The sequence below is a fragment of the Haemorhous mexicanus genome, chromosome 4 (assembly GCF_027477595.1).
Source record: "Haemorhous mexicanus isolate bHaeMex1 chromosome 4, bHaeMex1.pri, whole genome shotgun sequence".
Classification (NCBI taxonomy): domain Eukaryota; kingdom Metazoa; phylum Chordata; class Aves; order Passeriformes; family Fringillidae; genus Haemorhous; species Haemorhous mexicanus.
This window is the reverse complement of record NC_082344.1, coordinates 13,739,876-13,763,999: the sequence shown is the minus strand read 5'-3', so window position 1 is coordinate 13,763,999 and position 24,124 is coordinate 13,739,876.

Genomic DNA, 24,124 nt, shown 5'->3' with positions numbered 1-24,124 from the left:
CCTTTCCAAACCATATCTATTATCTTCTGTATTCTTACAAGTACATTTCCACTGCAGGGACCAGTTTGGAAGATCCTAGTTGTTTCATTTCTCAGATATGTTGCTGCATTAAATAGCTCTTCTTTGAAGTTTTTTCCCTGCTCAAGTATAGGGTCAGTGGTGAAATGATTGTGATGCTAACTCCTTATGATATATTCTGCAGGCTTACAGAGTATGCAGCAAAGTTTTCTCTTCTTCTGAGGACATTCTATTATTTTGATGAGGAATGCTGAAGGTCTGAATTCAGTTGCAAAGGTCACTAATTGACAGATTGCAAAATTGTTAAGTCTAGTAAGAGCAGGAAAAGCGTGCTCCTGCTGTGTATGTAAATGTTGTGTCAGCTGCTGTTGGGATAAAAAGCATGAGCATAAGCAAAGATATCTGCGTGGATAGAAAAGAAACAAAGAAGATATTTGTTGTGATTTCTGCACTAAGGAGCAAGAAGAAGCATGAAGCGCTAATTTCAGTGGCTAAGACAGTATCATCCTTGAGTCAGTTTTTTTCAACATCTTTGGAACCACTTGGACTCGGCACTTGAAGGAATATTAAGCAAGTTTGCCAGAGACACTACATTGGGAGGAGCTGTGAACTAACTCCCTTGAGGCCAGTGAGACCCTACAAGAGAGATCTGGACAAATAAGAGAGATGGGCATTTATGGCAGGCCAGGAGTCTATGCACAAATCACGAAAGGGGCTGTTGTATTTTCCAGCATCAGTCTCATGACATGGTTATGACAGTGGGAAGATGCCAGCAGCTCATGTCCCCAGCAGCAGACAAAGAACTTGATGTTACAACTTACTTGAAAAGTTTTTTGACCAATCCCACAAAGCAAAAGCATATTGACAGTAGTTCTATCCAATCCCTAGAAGCACACATAACTTTGGTTAAAAGAATGCTTGCTTCTTTTGAATACAAGACCTGCTTGTAAGCCTTAAGATACAATGCAAAGAGCTCCATTATTAAGCTTAGAACTTCCTAACATCTGGCTGGATATACTTTGCTGTAGCTTAGGGAGTTCTTCTGGTCAAGCGTTAATACACAGGCCATTGTTCTATTTGTCCTTACTTCTCTACTTCTTCTATCATTTTTCTGCTGACAAACCTTATGAGTACTGCTTAGCTCCAATCACAGTTCTGCTGTCTCTGAGGCCTGCCTTTTGCAGCTTTCCCAAAATCTGCTGTTCACAAGGTTTCCCACAGGTAATCCCCAAGCATATGGCATTGAACGAGAGTGAGTGCTGAATTCAGCACCTGGGACTGGGCAATCGTGGTGCGTGTGTGTATAGACTAGGGAGCCAGAGGCTGGAGAGAAGCAGTGCAGAAAGGAAGCCAGGCTCCTGGCCAATGGCAAGCTGAATGTGCATCAGCAGTTCCCTGGCCTGATGTATCCCAGAGGGCCAAGCCTGTCCTGGGGTGCATCAGGCACAGTATCACCAGCTGGGCAAGAGAGGGCATTTTCCTGCTCTGCTCTGCTCTGGGGCGGCCTCACCTTGAGTGCTTGGGGGCAGCTTTGGGTGCCACAATGAAAAAAGACATGAAGGTATCAGAAAGTTCTCAAATGAGGTTTACAAGGACAGAACTCGAGGAAAGGGCATGCAGCTGAGTCAGGGGAGGGTTAGGTCGGCTATCAGGAAAAAGTCTTTTAACCAGAGGTTGGCTGGGCACTGGAAGAGTCTCTCCAGGGAGTGGTCACAGCATCACGCCTATCTAAAGTTCAGGAAGCTTTTGGACATTGCTCTCAGGCATCTGGTGTGATTCTCGAGGAAGGTCCCATGAAGGGCCAGAAGTTGGACTTGATGCTCCTGACGGGCTCCTTTCAATTCAACTGATTCTACGACTCTATGGTTCTGTCCTGGCCACTCAAGGTATATTGCTTGGTCTCACCAGATTTTGACCTGCTCTTGTTGGTCGGAATTTGTCACTACTGCCTAATGATATTTACCACAAAAGACAAAGTGCCTTTCCTCAATGTTCTCAAGAAAGTTGATCATGCACCCTAGAATCCTAAAAAAGTCTTTTCATTGAAACAACACTGTCTCCTGCCCAGTATTCTTTCCAGATCTTAAGGAGAAAGAAGGCAAAATCAGGGGATGTATTACAATGAAGCACTGTCAATTTTCTGGACCTTTAGCAGTATATTTGTACCTCCACTACTCTTTTCTATAATATCATGGTTTTGTAGCGCATGTCATTTTCTAGCAAGACACATTTTTGCAACTGAGCCCATCAGTCTCTGTGAGAATATATGGTCAAAAGCCCAAAACATACGAATAGGCAGTGGCAAGTGAGGGGAAAAAAGAGTATGGGAAGCAGCTCCATGATACTAAAGTGAGACAAGAAGGAGGAGGAGGAGGTGTTCAGTTGACAGAGCAAAGAATCCCCCGCAGTCCCTGGAGATATCCTAGTGAAGCAGCTTGTCTCCCAGCAGTCCCTAGAGAACCATGGAGGAACACATAGCTACAGTGCAGCTGGTAAAGGGCTCCATGCCACAGCAGGTGAAAGTGCCTTGAAGGAAGCTGCAGCTTGTGGAGGGAGGGCCAGAAAACCATCCTTGACCTCTTCTTTAGTGGAAGAGTATGTGCAAATGTTCAACAGCTGCTAACTCTAATCTATCCTCTTTCCAGTTCTTGTCGTAGGTAAGTAGGACAACACAAGAATTAGAAGCCTAAATTGTTTTTCTTGAGGCTCCCATTCTCTCTGCCACTCCCTTAAAATTTACTTTGAGATGAAATAAAACTCATGATCAAGTTCCTAAGGCTTGATGGTCAGGCTTCTCAGAAAACAGGGAGTGCAAAGAACTCTGATCACTGTCATTTTTCTTCATAGAACTAAAAAAGTTAAATTACTGTTTTCTAAGAACTTACGAAAATCAACTGGTAGAGGTGGTGAGAGTGAAGAGTATAATTAAGCTGGAAAGAGACTATCACGTAGCTACCTCATCTGCATATAAGTTTTTTACCAGGAACTCTGGACTTTTAAACAGACTTAGGACACAAGAGTTATCTCTGGGAATGTTTTAGTATGTATAGAACATTCATCTTTAAATAGCTCGATCTGTTTTACCGTTATGACTTACGTTTTAAATTTTATTTTTGGAGAAATATTTGTGATTCAGATCATTTCCAGTTCTGAAGCATTTCAGTTTTTGAGAGTTTTTGCTGTCTCCTGAGGGCAGGAAAATAGTCTTGGAACCAAAACTGAAAGAAACTAGATGGAAAAATTAGTTTTCCTCATTCTTTTTTGTCTATTCTAAGAGGCACAACAGCAAAACCATTGCTATAAGTCAGAATTTCCTTACCACTCATGGATGACAACCTTGTAGTGACTAGTCTATTATTTGCACACATTTCTGATGCTGTTTGTTAACTGTTGTGCAGAAAGATCTGTAAACAATTTTCACGGAAAGACATTCCTGAATTGCTTCACTTATCTCTGAAGCAGAGAACTAAGCTGGCACTCTACTTCTGAGATCTTCCTGTGCTCGCCCCCAAACCCATTTCCTTCAAATGCAATTTACTTTCAACCAAAGCACTTCATTACTTCATGAGGTAATCTCTTGTTCTTGATGTTCGGGGGATTGCTTTAAAACCGTAAGAACATATTCTAGTAAGAAGGTAGAACGTCTGTCTTAAGTAGTAGACATCACTTGGCTTTGGTTCATGCACCATAACAACAGCAAGGAATGTCGTTTACAATCAATAGATGGGTTGGGGAAAGAGGCCACAAGTTTAGGAATCTTTCTCCAATTAATTTTGCTTTAAAATTTGGCTCTTATCATTTCAAGTGTGTTTTTATTAAAACAATCAACTATTTATTACCTGTACCACAAGGAAGCACAATCGGCAGTGCTTGTGCATCCTTCAACAAGTCCAAGAAGAAGAATGGTCTGAGCCCCCAGTGTAGCTCAGGGAGTCTGTCATCAAGCCAGAGTCCTCCAGGCATCTTCTCAACCTGGAGAAGAGCAGACTCTGAGCAAATGTTAGAGCAGTCCTCCAGTATCTGAAGGCAGCCTAGCAGAAGGAGGCAGATGAGCTACACAAGGGCATGGAGCGATAGGAAAAGTGTTGATGGCTTTAAAACCTGAAGAGTATATGTTTCCTTTGGGTATTGGGAAGAAATTCCTTGCCAGGAGGCCTGGTGAGACACTGGAACATGTTGTGGGTGACCCATTCCTGGAAGTGTTCAAGGCCAGCTTGAATGGGTCTTTGAGCTTAAGGCAGTCTAGTGGAAGGTGTCCCTGCCAATGACATGTGGGGTGAATTTAGGTGAATTTTAAGGTCCCTTCCAATCCCAACCATTCTATTATTCTGTGGTAATAGTCATTCTGTGCAGTAGCAGTAACTAGCTGAAGATAGAAAAAACAGACTATTGATTCTGAGAAACTGCCATCCAGTTTAACTGTTTTGGATTCACATAGAAGTTCCTTTTAGCATTATTATATGTAGGAACAGTCTCAGCACTTAAATATCATCCACACAAATATTTTATAATTTTTAAGGTTCCGGACATTTGGGAATTTCCTTTCTCTTTCTTTCTTTCTTTCTTTCTTTCTTTCTTTCTTTCTTTCTTTCTTTCTTTCTTCCTTTCTTCCTTTCTTCCTTTCTTCCTTTCTTCCTTTCTTCCTTTCTTCCTTTCTTTCTTTCTTCCTTTCTTCCTTTCTTTCTTTCTTTCTTTCTTTCTTTCTTCCTTTCTTCCTTTCTTCCTTTCTTCCTTTCTTCCTTTCTTCCTTTCTTCCTTTCTTCCTTTCTTCCTTTCTTCCTTTCTTTCTTTCTTCCTTTCTTCCTTTCTTTCTTTCTTTCTTTCTTTCTTTCTTTCTTTCTTTCTTTCTTTCTTTCTTTGTCTTTTCTTCCTCCTTTCCCTTCCTCCCTCCCTCCCTCTCTGTACTGTGATGTCAATTTGTAAAATGTGAAGTAGTGTCAGTATTTGACTCCTACCTGAATATCATTTTAAAGCTTAGAAATGGATCAAGAAGAAAATTGTGTGAAGACAGAGCATTTTAAAAGATTTTAACATCAGATTTAGAGGTAGCTATTGAAAATACAAAAAGACAACATTGAAAAGATGCAACGGATGATTTTAAGGGATTTTTTTTTGTATTTCTGTGATACCAATTAGGATCTCGTTTTGTTCACCTTCGAAAAATACATCTTGAAAATTGTTACTTTGAAAACCAAAAATATTTCCAAAACAAGGAAATGGATTGATGCAGATGAAAATATCATCTTCTAAATAGTCATCATCTAGTCCAAAGGACTCTCCTCACACAGTAAGTTTTATGGATGTTTCTATTCTCACACAAACACAGAAGAATTTTTCAACTGACTAGAAAATCTGTAAAAACAAATGAACCTTGGAAAAAAAAGTTCAATAAAGAGCAGGAAATTATATGCATCCACCCTTACGATATGTTGGTTACTAAATATTGCCTCTGGTTTGTGGGTGAGTACACTTCCCAATCACACACACAGATACACCTCCCCCCCCCACACAGAGATGTCTGATAATGGGTCTCAAAGAAGGGATTATCTTTTTTCTATTCAATAGGAATTGCTTCTAAAACTCAAGATGTATTCTTCTTGGATTCTCCTATTGCCTGGATTTAATACCTACAAGGTAAAGTGCCTCTGTCTATTTGCACGGGGTAGGAGGGGACATGGAGAGCGGCTATTTGAAAACAACTAGTAGCTTAAATAAGAAAGAAGAGTGCTTCTGGAATCCATAGCAAAGGCAAAATATGAGGATATAATCAGGGGCAGTTTGCTGTGCTGGCACAGTTTCTTTTTGAGAGAAAGCGTGAAAAAGCTTTTCGCTAAGGTGTAGGCGGCAAGAGACGCAGAAGACGGGCATATGCAGCTCTCCGAAGGTATGTGCCGGTCTCCGGACGTCTTTCGGCAGAAGCCGCGGTCCGGAGCGCCCCGCGACCGGCAGAAAGCTCTGTGCGCGAAAAAGCCGCTTCTTCGCCTCCGGCAGCCGGAGAGATTGGCAGATGCTGAGACGCCAAGAACAAGACCGCACAGCATCGGGATTGAGTGCGCAGCTCTCAAAGTGAGAGAAAATGATAACTAACCACTTTCCAACAGTTTAAACTTAGATTACCATAATTAGAGAAAAAGTTTTCAAAAAACATTCTTTTACATCTTTCTAAAACTTATGCAGCATTCCCTGGCCAATCTTTCTTTTTCTTTTCTCCAGGAGATGGTAAGAACTCGAGTACCTTCATGAAAATCGTCCTGAGACGCTTGCTGTGCTGGCACAGTTTCTTTTTGAGAGAAAGCGTGAAAAAGCTTTTCGCTAAGGTGTAGGCGGCAAGAGACGCAGAAGGCGGGCATATGCAGCTCTCCGAGGGTAGGTGCCGGTCTCCGGGCGTCTTTCGGCAGAAGCCGCGGTCTGGAGGGCACCGCGACCGGCAGAAAGCTCTGTGCGCGAAAAAGCCGCTTCTTCGCCTCCGGCAGCCGGAGAGCTCGGCAGATGCTTAGACGCCAAGAACAAGACCGCGCAGCATCGGGATTGAGTGCGCAGCTCTCAAACTGAGAGAAAATGATAATTAACCACTTTCCAACAGTTTAAACTTAGATTACCATAAGTAGAGAAAAAGTTTTCAAACAACATTCTTTTACATCCTTCTAAAACTTATGCAGCACTCCCTGAGAAATCTTACTTTTCTTTTTCTCCAGGAGATGGTAAGAACTCGAGTACCTTCATGAAAATCGTCCTGAGACGCTTGCTGTGCTGGCACAGTTTCTTTTTGAGAGAAAGCGTGAAAAAGCTTTTCGCTAAGGTGTAGGCGGCAAGAGACGCAGAAGGCGGGCATATGCAGCTCTCCGAGGGTAGGTGCCGGTCTCCGGGCGTCTTTCGGCAGAAGCCGCGGTCCGGAGCGCACCGCGACCGGCAGAAAGCTCTGTGCGCGAAAAAGCCGCTTCTTCGCCTCCAGCAGCCGGAGAGCTCGGCAGATGCTGAGACGCCAAGAACAGGACCGCACAGCATCGGGATTGAGTGCGCAGCTCTCAAACTGAGAGTAAATGATAACTAACCACTTTCCAACAGTTTAAACTTAGATTACCATAAGTAGAGAAAAAGTTCTCAAACAACTTTCTTTTACATCCTTCTAAAACTTATGCAGCACGCTTTGGCCAATCTTTCTTTTTGTGTTCTCCAGGAGATGGTAAGAACTCGGGTACCTTCATGAAAATCGTCCTGAGACGCTTGCTGTGCTGGCACAGTTTCTTTTTGAGAGAAAGCGTGAAAAAGCTTTTCGCTAAGGTGTAGGCGGCAAGAGACGCAGAAGGCGGGCATATGCAGCTCTCCGAGGGTAGGTGCCGGTCTCCGGGCGTCTTTCGGCAGAAGCCGCGGTCCGGAGCGCCCCGCGACCGGCAGAAAGCTCTGTGCGCGAAAAAGCCGCTTCTTCGCCTCCGGCAGCCGGAGAGCTCGGCAGATGCTGAGACGCCAAGAACAAGACCGCACAGCATCGGGATTGAGTGCGCAGCTCTCAAAGTGAGAGAAAATGATAACTAACCATTTCCAACAGTTTAAACTTAGATTACCATAAGTAGAGAAAAAGTTTTCAAACAACATTCTTTTTCATCCTTGTAAAAATTATGCAGCACTCCCTGAGAAATCTTACTTTTCCTTTTCTCCAGGAGATGGTAAGAACTCGAGTACCTTCATGAAAATCGCCTTGAGACGCTTGCTGTGCTGGCACAGTTTCTTTTTGAGAGAAAGCGTGAAAAAGCTTTTCGCTAAGGTGTAGGCGGCAAGAGACGCTGAAGACGGGCATATGCAGCTCTCCGAGGGTAGGTGCCGGTCTCCGGGCGTCTTTCGGCAGAAGCCGCGGTCCGGAGCGCCCCGCGACCGGCAGAAAGCTCTGTGCGCGAAAAAGCCGCTTCTTCGCCGCCGGCAGCCGGAGAGCTCGGCAGATGCTGAGACGCCAAGAACAAGACCGCACAGCATCGGGATTGAGTGCGCAGCTCTCAAACTGAAAGAAAATGATAACTAACCACTTTCCAACAGTTTAAACTTAGATTACCATAAGTAGAGAAAAAGTTCTCAAACAACTTTCTTTTACATCCTTCTAAAACTTATGCAGCACTCTTTGGCCAATCTTTCTTTTTCTTTTCTCCAGGAGATGGTAAGAACTCGAGTACCTTCATGAAAATCGTCCTGAGACGCTTGCTGTGCTGGCACAGTTTCTTTTTGGGAGAAAGCGTGAAAAAGCTTTTCTCTAAGGTGTAGGCGGCAAGAGACGCAGAAGGCGGGCATATGCAGCTCTCCGAGGGTAGGTGCCGGTCTCCGGGCGTCTTTCGGCAGAAGCCGCGGTCTGGAGGGCACCGCGACCGGCAGAAAGCTCTGTGCGCGAAAAAGCCGCTTCTTCGCCGCCGGCAGCCGGAGAGCTCGGCAGATGCTGAGACGCCAAGAACAAGACCGCACAGCATCGGGATTGAGTGCGCAGCTCTCAAACTGAGAGAAAATGATAACTAACCACTTTCCAACAGTTTAAACTTAGATTACCATAAGTAGAGAAAAAGTTTTCAAAAAACTTTCTTTTTCATCCTTGTAAAAATTATGCAGCACTCCCTGAGAAATCTTACTTTTCCTTTTCTCCAGGAGATGGTAAAAACTCGAGTACCTTCATGAAAATCGTCCTGAGACGCTTGCTGTGCTGGCACAGTTTCTTTTTGAGAGAAAGCGTGAAAAAGCTTTTCGCTAAGGTGTAGGCGGCAAGAGACGCTGAAGACGGGCATATGCAGCTCTCCGAGGGTAGGTGCCGGTCTCCGGGCGTCTTTCGGCAGAAGCCGCGGTCTGGAGGGCACCGCGACCGGCAGAAAGCTCTGTGCGCGAAAAAGCCGCTTCTTCGCCTCCGGCAGCCGGAGAGCTCGGCAGATGCTTAGACGACAAGAACAAGACCGCACAGCATCGGGATTGAGTGCGCAGCTCTCAAAGTGAGAGAAAATGATAACTAACCACTTTCCAACAGTTTAAACTTAGATTACCATAAGTAGAGAAAAAGTTTTCAAACAACATTCTTTTTCATCCTTGTAAAAATTATGCAGCACTCCCTGAGAAATCTTACTTTTCCTTTTCTCCAGGAGATGGTAAGAACTCGAGTACCTTCATGAAAATCGTCCTGAGACGCTTGCTGTGCTGGCACAGTTTCTTTTTGAGAGAAAGCGTGAAAAAGCTTTTCGCTAAGGTGTAGGCGGCAAGAGACGCAGAAGGCGGGCATATGCAGCTCTCCGAGGGTAGGTGCCGGTCTCCGGGCGTCTTTCGGCAGAAGCCGCGGTCCGGAGCGCCCCGCGACCGGCAGAAAGCTCTGTGCGCGAAAAAGCCGCTTCTTCGCCTCCAGCAGCCGGAGAGCTCGGCAGATGCTGAGACGCCAAGAACAAGACCGCACAGCATCGGGATTGAGTGCGCAGCTCTCAAAGTGAGTGAAAATGATAACTAACCACTTTCCAACAGTTTAAACTTAGATTACCATAAGTAGAGAAAAAGTTTTCAAACAACATTCTTTTTCATCCTTGTAAAAATTATGCAGCACTCCCTGATAAATCTTACTTTTCCTTTTCTCCAGGAGATGGTAAAAACTCGAGTACCTTCATGAAAATCGTCCTGAGACGCTTGCTGTGCTGTCACAGTTCTCTTTTTGAGAGAAAGCGTGAAAAGGCTTTTCGCTAATGTGTAGGTATCAAGAGACGCTGAAGACGGGCATATGCAGCTCTCCGAGGGTAGGTGCCGGTCTCCGGGCGTCTTTCGGCAGAAGCCGCGGTCCGGAGCGCCCCGCGACCGGCAGAAAGCTCTGTGCGCGAAAAAGCCGCTTCTTCGCCGCCGGCAGCCGGAGAGCTCGGCAGATGCTGAGACGCCAAGAACAAGACCGCACAGCATCGGGATTGAGTGCGCAGCTCTCAAACTGAGAGAAAATGATAACTAACCACTTTCCAACAGTTTAAACTTAGATTACCATAAGTAGGGAAAAAGTTCTCAAACAACTTTCTTTTACATCTTGCTAAAACTTATGCAGCATTCCCTGGCCAATCTTTCTTTTTGTGTTCTCCAGGAGATGGTAAGAACTCGAGTACCTTCATGAAAATCGTCCTGAGACGCTTGCTGTGCTGGCACAGTTTCTTTTTGAGAGAAAGCGTGAAAAAGCTTTTCGCTAAGGTGTAGGCGGCAAGAGACGCAGAAGGCGGGCATATGCAGCTCTCCGAGGGTAGGTGCCGGTCTCCGGGCGTCTTTCGGCAGAAGCCGCGGTCTGGAGGGCACCGCGACCGGCAGAAAGCTCTGTGCGCGAAAAAGCCGCTTCTTCGCCTCCGGCAGCCGGAGAGCTCGGCAGATGCTTAGACGCCAAGAACAAGACCGCGCAGCATCGGGATTGAGTGCGCAGCTCTCAAACTGAGAGAAAATGATAATTAACCACTTTCCAACAGTTTAAACTTATATTAACATAAGTAGGGAAAAAGTTCTCAAAAAACATTCTTTTACATCCTTCTAAAACTTATGCAGCACTCCCTGGCCAATCTTTCTTTTTGTGTTCTCCAGGAGATGGTAAGAACTCGAGTACCTTCATGAAAATCGTCCTGAGACGCTTGCTGTGCTGGCACAGTTTCTTTTTGGGAGAAAGCGTGAAAAAGCTTTTCGCTAAGGTGTAGGCGGCAAGAGACGCTGAAGACGGGCATATGCAGCTCTCCGAGGGTAGGTGCCGGTCTCCGGGCGTCTTTCGGCAGAAGCCGCGGTCCGGAGCTCCCCGCGACCGGCAGAAAGCTCTGTGCGCGAAAAAGCCGCTTCTTCGCCTCCGGCAGCCGGAGAGCTCGGCAGATGCTGAGACGCCAAGAACAAGACCGCACAGCATCGGGATTGAGTGCGCAGCTCTCAAACTGAGAGAAAATGATAACTAACCATTTCCAACAGTTTAAACTTAGATTACCATAAGTAGAGAAAAAGTTTTCAAACAACATTCTTTTTCATCCTTGTAAAAATTATGCAGCACTCCCTGAGAAATCTTACTTTTCCTTTTCTCCAGGAGATGGTAAGAACTCGAGTACCTTCATGAAAATCGTCCTGAGACGCTTGCTGTGCTGGCACAGTTTCTTTTTGAGAGAAAGCGTGAAAAAGCTTTTCGCTAAGGTGTAGGCGGCAAGAGACGCTGAAGACGGGCATATGCAGCTCTCCGAGGGTAGGTGCCGGTCTCCGGGCGTCTTTCGGCAGAAGCCGCGGTCCGGAGCGCCCCGCGACCGGCAGAAAGCTCTGTGCGCGAAAAAGCCGCTTCTTCGCCTCCAGCAGCCGGAGAGCTCGGCAGATGCTGAGACGCCAAGAACAAGACCGCACAGCATCGGGATTGAGTGCGCAGCTCTCAAAGTGAGAGAAAATGATAACTAACCACTTTCCAACAGTTTAAACTTAGATTACCATAAGTAGAGAAAAAGTTTTCAAAAAACTTTCTTTTTCATCCTTGTAAAAATTATGCAGCACTCCCTGAGAAATCTTACTTTTCCTTTTCTCCAGGAGATGGTAAAAACTCGAGTACCTTCATGAAAATCGTCCTGAGACGCTTGCTGTGCTGGCACAGTTTCTTTTTGAGAGAAAGCGTGAAAAAGCTTTTCGCTAAGGTGTAGGCGGCAAGAGACGCTGAAGACGGGCATATGCAGCTCTCCGAGGGTAGGTGCCGGTCTCCGGGCGTCTTTCGGCAGAAGCCGCGGTCCGGAGCTCCCCGCGACCGGCAGAAAGCTCTGTGCGCGAAAAAGCCGCTTCTTCGCCTCCGGCAGCCGGAGAGCTCGGCAGATGCTGAGACGCCAAGAACAAGACCGCACAGCATCGGGATTGAGTGCGCAGCTCTCAAAGTGAGAGAAAATGATAACTAACCACTTTCCAACAGTTTAAACTTAGATTACCATAAGTAGAGAAAAAGTTTTCAAACAACATTCTTTTTCATCCTTGTAAAAATTATGCAGCACTCCCTGAGAAATCTTACTTTTCCTTTTCTCCAGGAGATGGTAAGAACTCGAGTACCTTCATGAAAATCGTCCTGAGACGCTTGCTGTGCTGGCACAGTTTCTTTTTGAGAGAAAGCGTGAAAAAGCTTTTCGCTAAGGTGTAGGCGGCAAGAGACGCTGAAGACGGGCATATGCAGCTCTCCGAGGGTAGGTGCCGGTCTCCGGGCGTCTTTCGGCAGAAGCCGCGGTCCGGAGCTCCCCGCGACCGGCAGAAAGCTCTGTGCGCGAAAAAGCCGCTTCTTCGCCTCCGGCAGCCGGAGAGCTCGGCAGATGCTGAGACGCCAAGAACAAGACCGCACAGCATCGGGATTGAGTGCGCAGCTCTCAAACTGAAAGAAAATGATAACTAACCACTTTCCAACAGTTTAAACTTAGATTACCATAAGTAGAGAAAAAGTTCTCAAACAACTTTCTTTTACATCCTTCTAAAACTTATGCAGCACTCTTTGGCCAATCTTTCTTTTTCTTTTCTCCAGGAGATGGTAAGAACTCGAGTACCTTCATGAAAATCGTCCTGAGACGCTTGCTGTGCTGGCACAGTTTCTTTTTGGGAGAAAGCGTGAAAAAGCTTTTCTCTAAGGTGTAGGCGGCAAGAGACGCAGAAGGCGGGCATATGCAGCTCTCCGAGGGTAGGTGCCGGTCTCCGGGCGTCTTTCGGCAGAAGCCGCGGTCTGGAGGGCACCGCGACCGGCAGAAAGCTCTGTGCGCGAAAAAGCCGCTTCTTCGCCGCCGGCAGCCGGAGAGCTCGGCAGATGCTGAGACGCCAAGAACAAGACCGCACAGCATCGGGATTGAGTGCGCAGCTCTCAAACTGAGAGAAAATGATAACTAACCACTTTCCAACAGTTTAAACTTAGATTACCATAAGTAGAGAAAAAGTTTTCAAAAAACTTTCTTTTTCATCCTTGTAAAAATTATGCAGCACTCCCTGAGAAATCTTACTTTTCCTTTTCTCCAGGAGATGGTAAAAACTCGAGTACCTTCATGAAAATCGTCCTGAGACGCTTGCTGTGCTGGCACAGTTTCTTTTTGAGAGAAAGCGTGAAAAAGCTTTTCGCTAAGGTGTAGGCGGCAAGAGACGCTGAAGACGGGCATATGCAGCTCTCCGAGGGTAGGTGCCGGTCTCCGGGCGTCTTTCGGCAGAAGCCGCGGTCTGGAGGGCACCGCGACCGGCAGAAAGCTCTGTGCGCGAAAAAGCCGCTTCTTCGCCTCCGGCAGCCGGAGAGCTCGGCAGATGCTTAGACGACAAGAACAAGACCGCACAGCATCGGGATTGAGTGCGCAGCTCTCAAAGTGAGAGAAAATGATAACTAACCACTTTCCAACAGTTTAAACTTAGATTACCATAAGTAGAGAAAAAGTTTTCAAACAACATTCTTTTTCATCCTTGTAAAAATTATGCAGCACTCCCTGAGAAATCTTACTTTTCCTTTTCTCCAGGAGATGGTAAGAACTCGAGTACCTTCATGAAAATCGTCCTGAGACGCTTGCTGTGCTGGCACAGTTTCTTTTTGAGAGAAAGCGTGAAAAAGCTTTTCGCTAAGGTGTAGGCGGCAAGAGACGCAGAAGGCGGGCATATGCAGCTCTCCGAGGGTAGGTGCCGGTCTCCGGGCGTCTTTCGGCAGAAGCCGCGGTCCGGAGCGCCCCGCGACCGGCAGAAAGCTCTGTGCGCGAAAAAGCCGCTTCTTCGCCTCCAGCAGCCGGAGAGCTCGGCAGATGCTGAGACGCCAAGAACAAGACCGCACAGCATCGGGATTGAGTGCGCAGCTCTCAAAGTGAGTGAAAATGATAACTAACCACTTTCCAACAGTTTAAACTTAGATTACCATAAGTAGAGAAAAAGTTTTCAAACAACATTCTTTTTCATCCTTGTAAAAATTATGCAGCACTCCCTGATAAATCTTACTTTTCCTTTTCTCCAGGAGATGGTAAAAACTCGAGTACCTTCATGAAAATCGTCCTGAGACGCTTGCTGTGCTGTCACAGTTCTCTTTTTGAGAGAAAGCGTGAAAAGGCTTTTCGCTAATGTGTAGGTATCAAGAGACGCTGAAGACGGGCATATGCAGCTCTCCGAGGGTAGGTGCCGGTCTCCGGGCGTCTTTCGGCAGAAGCCGCGGTCCGGAGCGCCCCGCGACCGGCAGAAAGCTCTGTGCGCGAAAAAGCCGCTTCTTCGCCGCCGGCAGCCGGAGAGCTCGGCAGATGCTGAGACGCCAAGAACAAGACCGCACAGCATCGGGATTGAGTGCGCAGCTCTCAAACTGAGAGAAAATGATAACTAACCACTTTCCAACAGTTTAAACTTAGATTACCATAAGTAGGGAAAAAGTTCTCAAACAACTTTCTTTTACATCTTGCTAAAACTTATGCAGCATTCCCTGGCCAATCTTTCTTTTTGTGTTCTCCAGGAGATGGTAAGAACTCGAGTACCTTCATGAAAATCGTCCTGAGACGCTTGCTGTGCTGGCACAGTTTCTTTTTGAGAGAAAGCGTGAAAAAGCTTTTCGCTAAGGTGTAGGCGGCAAGAGACGCAGAAGGCGGGCATATGCAGCTCTCCGAGGGTAGGTGCCGGTCTCCGGGCGTCTTTCGGCAGAAGCCGCGGTCTGGAGGGCACCGCGACCGGCAGAAAGCTCTGTGCGCGAAAAAGCCGCTTCTTCGCCTCCGGCAGCCGGAGAGCTCGGCAGATGCTTAGACGCCAAGAACAAGACCGCGCAGCATCGGGATTGAGTGCGCAGCTCTCAAACTGAGAGAAAATGATAATTAACCACTTTCCAACAGTTTAAACTTATATTAACATAAGTAGGGAAAAAGTTCTCAAAAAACATTCTTTTACATCCTTCTAAAACTTATGCAGCACTCCCTGGCCAATCTTTCTTTTTGTGTTCTCCAGGAGATGGTAAGAACTCGAGTACCTTCATGAAAATCGTCCTGAGACGCTTGCTGTGCTGGCACAGTTTCTTTTTGGGAGAAAGCGTGAAAAAGCTTTTCGCTAAGGTGTAGGCGGCAAGAGACGCTGAAGACGGGCATATGCAGCTCTCCGAGGGTAGGTGCCGGTCTCCGGGCGTCTTTCGGCAGAAGCCGCGGTCCGGAGCTCCCCGCGACCGGCAGAAAGCTCTGTGCGCGAAAAAGCCGCTTCTTCGCCTCCGGCAGCCGGAGAGCTCGGCAGATGCTGAGACGCCAAGAACAAGACCGCACAGCATCGGGATTGAGTGCGCAGCTCTCAAACTGAGAGAAAATGATAACTAACCATTTCCAACAGTTTAAACTTAGATTACCATAAGTAGAGAAAAAGTTTTCAAACAACATTCTTTTTCATCCTTGTAAAAATTATGCAGCACTCCCTGAGAAATCTTACTTTTCCTTTTCTCCAGGAGATGGTAAGAACTCGAGTACCTTCATGAAAATCGTCCTGAGACGCTTGCTGTGCTGGCACAGTTTCTTTTTGAGAGAAAGCGTGAAAAAGCTTTTCGCTAAGGTGTAGGCGGCAAGAGACGCTGAAGACGGGCATATGCAGCTCTCCGAGGGTAGGTGCCGGTCTCCGGGCGTCTTTCGGCAGAAGCCGCGGTCCGGAGCGCCCCGCGACCGGCAGAAAGCTCTGTGCGCGAAAAAGCCGCTTCTTCGCCTCCAGCAGCCGGAGAGCTCGGCAGATGCTGAGACGCCAAGAACAAGACCGCACAGCATCGGGATTGAGTGCGCAGCTCTCAAAGTGAGAGAAAATGATAACTAACCACTTTCCAACAGTTTAAACTTAGATTACCATAAGTAGAGAAAAAGTTTTCAAAAAACTTTCTTTTTCATCCTTGTAAAAATTATGCAGCACTCCCTGAGAAATCTTACTTTTCCTTTTCTCCAGGAGATGGTAAAAACTCGAGTACCTTCATGAAAATCGTCCTGAGACGCTTGCTGTGCTGGCACAGTTTCTTTTTGAGAGAAAGCGTGAAAAAGCTTTTCGCTAAGGTGTAGGCGGCAAGAGACGCTGAAGACGGGCATATGCAGCTCTCCGAGGGTAGGTGCCGGTCTCCGGGCGTCTTTCGGCAGAAGCCGCGGTCCGGAGCTCCCCGCGACCGGCAGAAAGCTCTGTGCGCGAAAAAGCCGCTTCTTCGCCTCCGGCAGCCGGAGAGCTCGGCAGATGCTGAGACGCCAAGAACAAGACCGCACAGCATCGGGATTGAGTGCGCAGCTCTCAAAGTGAGAGAAAATGATAACTAACCACTTTCCAACAGTTTAAACTTAGATTACCATAAGTAGAGAAAAAGTTTTCAAAAAACTTTCTTTTTCATCCTTGTAAAAATTATGCAGCACTCCCTGAGAAATCTTACTTTTCCTTTTCTCCAGGAGATGGTAAGAACTCGAGTACCTTCATGAAAATCGTCCTGAGACGCTTGCTGTGCTGGCACAGTTTCTTTTTGAGAGAAAGCGTGAAAAAGCTTTTCGCTAAGGTGTAGGCGGCAAGAGACGCTGAAGACGGGCATATGCAGCTCTCCGAGGGTAGGTGCCGGTCTCCGGGCGTCTTTCGGCAGAAGCCGCGGTCCGGAGCTCCCCGCGACCGGCAGAAAGCTCTGTGCGCGAAAAAGCCGCTTCTTCGCCTCCGGCAGCCGGAGAGCTCGGCAGATGCTGAGACGCCAAGAACAAGACCGCACAGCATCGGGATTGAGTGCGCAGCTCTCAAACTGAGAGAAAATGATAACTAACCATTTCCAACAGTTTAAACTTAGATTACCATAAGTAGAGAAAAAGTTTTCAAACAACATTCTTTTTCATCCTTGTAAAAATTATGCAGCACTCCCTGAGAAATCTTACTTTTCCTTTTCTCCAGGAGATGGTAAGAACTCGAGTACCTTCATGAAAATCGTCCTGAGACGCTTGCTGTGCTGGCACAGTTTCTTTTTGAGAGAAAGCGTGAAAAAGCTTTTCGCTAAGGTGTAGGTATCAAGAGACGCAGAAGGCGGGCATATGCAGCTCTCCGAGGGTAGGTGCCGGTCTCCGGGCGTCTTTCGGCAGAAGCCGCGGTCCGGAGCGCACCGCGACCGGCAGAAAGCTCTGTGCGCGAAAAAGCCGCTTCTTCGCCGCCGGCAGCCGGAGAGCTCGGCAGATGCTGAGACGCCAAGAACAAGACCGCACAGCATCGGGATTGAGTGCGCAGCTCTCAAAGTGAGAGAAAATGATAACTAACCACTTTCCAACAGTTTAAACTTAGATTACCATAAGTAGGGAAAAAGTTCTCAAACAACTTTCTTTTACATCTTGCTAAAACTTATGCAGCATTCCCTGGCCAATCTTTCTTTTTGTGTTCTCCAGGAGATGGTAAGAACTCGAGTACCTTCATGAAAATCGTCCTGAGACGCTTGCTGTGCTGGCACAGTTTCTTTTTGGGAGAAAGCGTGAAAAAGCTTTTCTCTAAGGTGTAGGCGGCAAGAGACGCAGAAGGCGGGCATATGCAGCTCTCCGAGGGTAGGTGCCGGTCTCCGGGCGTCTTTCGGCAGAAGCCGCGGTCTGGAGGGCACCGCGACCGGCAGAAAGCTCTGTGCGCGAAAAAGCCGCTTCTTCGCCTCCGGCAGCCGGAGAGCTCGGCAGATGCTGAGACGCCAAGAACAAGACCGCACAGCATCGGGATTGAGTGCGCAGCTCTCAAAGTGAGAGAAAATGATAACTAACCACTTTCCAACAGTTTGAACTTAGATTACCATAAGTAGAGAAAAAGTTTTCAAAAAACTTTCTTTTTCATCCTTGTAAAAATTATGCAGCACTCCCTGAGAAATCTTACTTTTCCTTTTCTCCAGGAGATGGTAAGAACTCGAGTACCTTCATGAAAATCGTCCTGAGACGCTTGCTGTGCTGGCACAGTTTCTTTTTGAGAGAAAGCGTGAAAAAGCTTTTCGCTAAGGTGTAGGCGGCAAGAGACGCTGAAGACGGGCATATGCAGCTCTCCGAGGGTAGGTGCCGGTCTCCGGGCGTCTTTCGGCAGAAGCCGCGGTCTGGAGGGCACCGCGACCGGCAGAAAGCTCTGTGCGCGAAAAAGCCGCTTCTTCGCCTCCAGCAGCCGGAGAGCTCGGCAGATGCTGAGACGCCAAGAACAAGACCGCACAGCATCGGGATTGAGTGCGCAGCTCTCAAAGTGAGAGAAAATGATAACTAACCACTTTCCAACAGTTTAAACTTAGATTACCATAAGTAGAGAAAAAGTTTTCAAAAAACTTTCTTTTTCACCCTTGTAAAAATTATGCAGCACTCCCTGAGAAATCTTACTTTTCCTTTTCTCCAGGAGATGGTAAAAACTCGAGTACCTTCATGAAAATCGTCCTGAGACGCTTGCTGTGCTGGCACAGTTTCTTTTTGAGAGAAAGCGTGAAAAAGCTTTTCGCTAAGGTGTAGGCGGCAAGAGACGCTGAAGACGGGCATATGCAGCTCTCCGAGGGTAGGTGCCGGTCTCCGGGCGTCTTTCGGCAGAAGCCGCGGTCCGGAGCTCCCCGCGACCGGCAGAAAGCTCTGTGCGCGAAAAAGCCGCTTCTTCGCCTCCAGCAGCCGGAGAGCTCGGCAGATGCTGAGACGCCAAGAACAAGACCGCACAGCATCGGGATTGAGTGCGCAGCTCTCAAAGTGAGTGAAAATGATAACTAACCATTTCCAACAGTTTAAACTTAGATTACCATAAGTAGAGAAAAAGTTTTCAAACAACATTCTTTTTCATCCTTGTAAAAATTATGCAGCACTCCCTGAGAAATCTTACTTTTCCTTTTCTCCAGGAGATGGTAAGAACTCGAGTACCTTCATGAAAATCGTCCTGAGACGCTTGCTGTGCTGGCACAGTTTCTTTTTGGGAGAAAGCGTGAAAAAGCTTTTCTCTAAGGTGTAGGCGGCAAGAGACGCAGAAGGCGGGCATATGCAGCTCTCCGAGGGTAGGTGCCGGTCTCCGGGCGTCTTTCGGCAGAAGCCGCGGTCTGGAGGGCACCGCGACCGGCAGAAAGCTCTGTGCGCGAAAAAGCCGCTTCTTCGCCTCCGGCAGCCGGAGAGCTCGGCAGATGCTGAGACGCCAAGAACAAGACCGCACAGCATCGGGATTGAGTGCGCAGCTCTCAAAGTGAGAGAAAATGATAACTAACCATTTCCAACAGTTTAAACTTAGATTACCATAAGTAGAGAAAAAGTTTTCAAAAAACTTTCTTTTTCATCCTTGTAAAAATTATGCAGCACTCCCTGAGAAATCTTACTTTTCCTTTTCTCCAGGAGATGGTAAGAACTCGAGTACCTTCATGAAAATCGTCCTGAGACGCTTGCTGTGCTGGCACAGTTTCTTTTTGAGAGAAAGCGTGAAAAAGCTTTTCGCTAAGGTGTAGGCGGCAAGAGACGCTGAAGACGGGCATATGCAGCTCTCCGAGGGTAGGTGCCGGTCTCCGGGCGTCTTTCGGCAGAAGCCGCGGTCCGGAGCGCCCCGCGACCGGCAGAAAGCTCTGTGCGCGAAAAAGCCGCTTCTTCGCCGCCGGCAGCCGGAGAGCTCGGCAGATGCTGAGACGCCAAGAACAAGACCGCACAGCATCGGGATTGAGTGCGCAGCTCTCAAACTGAAAGAAAATGATAACTAACCACTTTCCAACAGTTTAAACTTAGATTACCATAAGTAGAGAAAAAGTTCTCAAACAACTTTCTTTTACATCCTTCTAAAACTTATGCAGCACTCTTTGGCCAATCTTTCTTTTTCTTTTCTCCAGGAGATGGTAAGAACTCGAGTACCTTCATGAAAATCGTCCTGAGACGCTTGCTGTGCTGGCACAGTTTCTTTTTGGGAGAAAGCGTGAAAAAGCTTTTCGCTAAGGTGTAGGCGGCAAGAGACGCTGAAGACCGGCATATGCAGCTCTCCGAGGGTAGGTGCCGGTCTCCGGGCGTCTTTCGGCAGAAGCCGCGGTCTGGAGGGCACCGCGACCGGCAGAAAGCTCTGTGCGCGAAAAAGCCGCTTCTTCGCCTCCGGCAGCCGGAGAGCTCGGCAGATGCTGAGACGCCAAGAACAAGACCGCACAGCATCGGGATTGAGTGCGCAGCTCTCAAAGTGAGAGAAAATGATAACTAACCACTTTCCAACAGTTTAAACTTAGATTACCATAAGTAGAGAAAAAGTTTTCAAACAACATTCTTTTTCATCCTTGTAAAAATTATGCAGCACTCCCTGAGAAATCTTACTTTTCCTTTTCTCCAGGAGATGGTAAGAACTCGAGTACCTTCATGAAAATCGTCCTGAGACGCTTGCTGTGCTGGCACAGTTTCTTTTTGAGAGAAAGCGTGAAAAAGCTTTTCGCTAAGGTGTAGGCGGCAAGAGACGCTGAAGACGGGCATATGCAGCTCTCCGAGGGTAGGTGCCGGTCTCCGGGCGTCTTTCGGCAGAAGCCGCGGTCCGGAGCTCCCCGCGACCGGCAGAAAGCTCTGTGCGCGAAAAAGCCGCTTCTTCGCCTCCGGCAGCCGGAGAGCTCGGCAGATGCTGAGACGCCAAGAACAAGACCGCACAGCATCGGGATTGAGTGCGCAGCTCTCAAAGTGAGAGAAAATGATAACTAACCATTTCCAACAGTTTAAACTTAGATTACCATAAGTAGAGAAAAAGTTTTCAAACTACATTCTTTTTCATCCTTGTAAAAATTATGCAGCACTCCCTGAGAAATCTTACTTTTCCTTTTCTCCAGGAGATGGTAAGAACTCGAGTACCTTCATGAAAATCGTCCTGAGACGCTTGCTGTGCTGGCACAGTTTCTTTTTGAGAGAAAGCGTGAAAAAGCTTTTCTCTAAGGTGTAGGTATCAAGAGACGCAGAAGGCGGGCATATGCAGCTCTCCGAGGGTAGGTGCCGGTCTCCGGGCGTCTTTCGGCAGAAGCCGCGGTCTGGAGCGCCCCGCGACCGGCAGAAAGCTCTGTGCGCGAAAAAGCCGCTTCTTCGCCGCCGGCAGCCGGAGAGCTCGGCAGATGCTGAGACGCCAAGAACAAGACCGCACAGCATCGGGATTGAGTGCGCAGCTCTCAAAGTGAGAGAAAATGATAACTAACCACTTTCCAACAGTTTAAACTTAGATTACCATAAGTAGGGAAAAAGTTCTCAAACAACTTTCTTTTACATCTTGCTAAAACTTATGCAGCATTCCCTGGCCAATCTTTCTTTTTGTGTTCTCCAGGAGATGGTAAGAACTCGAGTACCTTCATGAAAATCGTCCTGAGACGCTTGCTGTGCTGGCACAGTTTCTTTTTGGGAGAAAGCGTGAAAAAGCTTTTCTCTAAGGTGTAGGCGGCAAGAGACGCAGAAGGCGGGCATATGCAGCTCTCCGAGGGTAGGTGCCGGTCTCCGGGCGTCTTTCGGCAGAAGCCGCGGTCTGGAGGGCACCGCGACCGGCAGAAAGCTCTGTGCGCGAAAAAGCCGCTTCTTCGCCTCCGGCAGCCGGAGAGCTCGGCAGATGCTGAGACGCCAAGAACAAGACCGCACAGCATCGGGATTGAGTGCGCAGCTCTCAAAGTGAGAGAAAATGATAACTAACCACTTTCCAACAGTTTAAACTTAGATTACCATAAGTAGAGAAAAAGTTTTCAAAAAACTTTCTTTTTCATCCTTGTAAAAATTATGCAGCACTCCCTGAGAAATCTTACTTTTCCTTTTCTCCAGGAGATGGTAAGAACTCGAGTACCTTCATGAAAATCGTCCTGAGACGCTTGCTGTGCTGGCACAGTTTCTTTTTGAGAGAAAGCGTGAAAAAGCTTTTCGCTAAGGTGTAGGCGGCAAGAGACGCTGAAGGCGGGCATATGCAGCTCTCCGAGGGTAGGTGCCGGTCTCCGGGCGTCTTTCGGCAGAAGCCGCGGTCCGGAGCGCCCCGCGACCGGCAGAAAGCTCTGTGCGCGAAAAAGCCGCTTCTTCGCCTCCAGCAGCCGGAGAGCTCGGCAGATGCTGAGACGCCAAGAACAAGACCGCACAGCATCGGGATTGAGTGCGCAGCTCTCAAAGTGAGAGAAAATGATAACTAACCACTTTTGAACAGTTTAAACTTAGATTACCATAAGTAGAGAAAAAGTTTTCAAAAAACTTTCTTTTTCATCCTTGTAAAAATTATGCAGCACTCCCTGAGAAATCTTACTTTTCCTTTTCTCCAGGAGATGGTAAAAACTCGAGTACCTTCATGAAAATCGTCCTGAGACGCTTGCTGTGCTGGCACAGTTTCTTTTTGAGAGAAAGCGTGAAAAAGCTTTTCGCTAAGGTGTAGGCGGCAAGAGACGCTGAAGACGGGCATATGCAGCTCTCCGAGGGTAGGTGCCGGTCTCCGGGCGTCTTTCGGCAGAAGCCGCGGTCCGGAGCTCCCCGCGACCGGCAGAAAGCTCTGTGCGCGAAAAAGCCGCTTCTTCGCCTCCAGCAGCCGGAGAGCTCGGCAGATGCTGAGACGCCAAGAACAAGACCGCACAGCATCGGGATTGAGTGCGCAGCTCTCAAAGTGAGTGAAAATGATAACTAACCATTTCCAACAGTTTAAACTTAGATTACCATAAGTAGAGAAAAAGTTTTCAAACAACATTCTTTTTCATCCTTGTAAAAATTATGCAGCACTCCCTGAGAAATCTTACTTTTCCTTTTCTCCAGGAGATGGTAAGAACTCGAGTACCTTCATGAAAATCGTCCTGAGACGCTTGCTGTGCTGGCACAGTTTCTTTTTGAGAGAAAGCGTGAAAAGGCTTTTCGCTAATGTGTAGGTATCAAGAGACGCAGAAGACGGGCATATGCAGCTCTCCGAGGGTAGGTGCCGGTCTCCGGGCGTCTTTCGGCAGAAGCCGCGGTCTGGAGCGCCCCGCGACCGGCAGAAAGCTCTGTGCGCGAAAAAGCCGCTTCTTCGCCGCCGGCAGCCGGAGAGCTCGGCAGATGCTGAGACGCCAAGAACAAGACCGCACAGCATCGGGATTGAGTGCGCAGCTCTCAAAGTGAGAGAAAATGATAACTAACCACTTTCCAACAGTTTAAACTTAGATTACCATAAGTAGGGAAAAAGTTCTCAAACAACTTTCTTTTACATCTTGCTAAAACTTATGCAGCATTCCCTGGCCAATCTTTCTTTTTGTGTTCTCCAGGAGATGGTAAGAACTCGAGTACCTTCATGAAAATCGTCCTGAGACGCTTGCTGTGCTGGCACAGTTTCTTTTTGGGAGAAAGCGTGAAAAAGCTTTTCTCTAAGGTGTAGGCGGCAAGAGACGCAGAAGGCGGGCATATGCAGCTCTCCGAGGGTAGGTGCCGGTCTCCGGGCGTCTTTCGGCAGAAGCCGCGGTCTGGAGGGCACCGCGACCGGCAGAAAGCTCTGTGCGCGAAAAAGCCGCTTCTTCGCCTCCGGCAGCCGGAGAGCTCGGCAGATGCTGAGACGCCAAGAACAAGACCGCACAGCATCGGGATTGAGTGCGCAGCTCTCAAAGTGAGAGAAAATGATAACTAACCACTTTCCAACAGTTTAAACTTAGATTACCATAAGTAGAGAAAAAGTTTTCAAAAAACTTTCTTTTTCATCCTTGTAAAAATTATGCAGCACTCCCTGAGAAATCTTACTTTTCCTTTTCTCCAGGAGATGGTAAGAACTCGAGTACCTTCATGAAAATCGTCCTGAGACGCTTGCTGTGCTGGCACAGTTTCTTTTTGAGAGAAAGCGTGAAAAAGCTTTTCGCTAAGGTGTAGGCGGCAAGAGACGCTGAAGGCGGGCATATGCAGCTCTCCGAGGGTAGGTGCCGGTCTCCGGGCGTCTTTCGGCAGAAGCCGCGGTCCGGAGCGCCCCGCGACCGGCAGAAAGCTCTGTGCGCGAAAAAGCCGCTTCTTCGCCTCCAGCAGCCGGAGAGCTCGGCAGATGCTGAGACGCCAAGAACAAGACCGCACAGCATCGGGATTGAGTGCGCAGCTCTCAAAGTGAGAGAAAATGATAACTAACCACTTTTGAACAGTTTAAACTTAGATTACCATAAGTAGAGAAAAAGTTTTCAAAAAACTTTCTTTTTCATCCTTGTAAAAATTATGCAGCACTCCCTGAGAAATCTTACTTTTCCTTTTCTCCAGGAGATGGTAAAAACTCGAGTACCTTCATGAAAATCGTCCTGAGACGCTTGCTGTGCTGGCACAGT